The following is a 1,507-nucleotide window of genomic DNA, read 5'->3' on the forward strand; positions in this document are numbered from 1 at the left end:
AGAATTTCATCATATAAATATCAGCATCTGCAGCAAATTGCATGTGTTTGCATAAAACCGAGCTGTTTTTTCCACCATATTCTCACTTTATGAGCCATAAAAGCATCAAATATGATACAAAACATGCAAACTTATGATCTCATATGTCAGGCTTTAAAGACCGCTTTCACCGTCCAATAAATTCCTCAAATCATAAAGCCCCACGTTTATTCTTTTTGATGAAACGGTTTCAGTCTCGAGTATCAGGTTTCAGAAGTTTGACTTCACACTGCTGTCACTGTATTGTAGTGTCTTCAGCGTTTGAAACGTCGCGTCTCATCATGAAATGTGTTGATCTCCAGAGCTCTGCAGGCTCGAGCGTGCAGACAGATGATGTCGTCTATGACGGATCAACACAGAGAGGATGATGATGATGATGAAGGACCCGCAGAGCCTCAGCGATCCTCACTGGCTGAGCTCAAAGCCAAAGGGAAGAAAAAAGCCGTGGTTCCCATCAACAGAGTGAAGGCCTCGGCCGGATGTGAGCAGAACCTCTTCAGCGAGTGTTTTCAGTGTATGAAGCAGTAGATGCAGGTATGCGGTGCGATCACACTGTTGTTTTGTGCCACAGATGCTCGCGGGCTCCAGTTTAAACAGCCGCTGGGCCCCAAACAGAACAGTCGGCTGGTGATCTTTGATGAGAATAAAGCTTCTGAAACAGAGCCGCTGGAGCCCAAATTTGAGGTCTGGACAGCGCCACCTACTGCCCGAGCCAAAGAGAATGAACAGAAGCCTGAGAAATGGACCGATGTGAAGGTACGAGTGTTGAGCTGTATGCTAATATCAGCCGTTTATCCAGTTGCCTGGCTGGGTTTGAGCATAAAGGAGATCGGAGGCGGTTATCTGACAGATCAACGTTCGTTATGTTTGTAATTCCAGTTGCCTCTGAAGTCCAGATCGGGCCTCAGCGTCGCCGTCGCACCTCCTAAACCCAGCTTCCAGCCGTTTGTGGAAGAGGACGACCAGCCTCCCGCTGTGTGAGTGTGATCAGAAGATACGCCGAGTGCATTGAAGATCGAGTTTTTCTTCTTTTATAATTACATGCACTAATGAAGGGGTTTTTACATGGGCCTCTATGGAAAAGTAAAGTGAAAAACTGTCAGAAATGTAAAAATTAATAAATAAGAGTTTATTTATTTTATGAATTAATTAATAAAACCAACTAAAATGAAATAAAATTCGAAACTAAATATTTTCCAAATTATATTTTAGACATTTTTTACAGTATAAATGTGGTATTTTATATATGCTATACTAGATGCCTTTTAAACTTCATCTAGAAGATTAGATAAATATATTTTTTTATTTTCTGTTTGCATTTTAAGTTCAGTTAAAGTTTTAATAATTTTGCTTTGTTTTGTTCTGTTTTTGTTGTTTTTTAAAATATGCCTTTGTTTTATACAGATTTTGATTTCCATTTGTTTTTATTTTAGTACTTGAAATTAAACTAAATAAAAAATTAGATGTT

At 39.6% G+C, this 1,507-nt stretch overlaps 1 pseudogene; it reads left to right on the forward strand.

The window, feature by feature from the left end:
* LOC107579945 (mitotic checkpoint serine/threonine-protein kinase BUB1 beta-like) overlaps positions 1 to 1,094 on the forward strand; it is a 2,383-nt pseudogene extending 1,289 nt beyond the window's left edge.
* The last annotated feature ends 413 nt before the right edge of the window (positions 1,095 to 1,507 follow it).

This window comes from Sinocyclocheilus grahami, unplaced genomic scaffold (genome assembly GCF_001515645.1).
Source record: "Sinocyclocheilus grahami isolate Dianchi unplaced genomic scaffold, SAMN03320097.WGS_v1.1 scaffold22176.1, whole genome shotgun sequence".
NCBI lineage: Eukaryota > Metazoa > Chordata > Actinopteri > Cypriniformes > Cyprinidae > Sinocyclocheilus > Sinocyclocheilus grahami.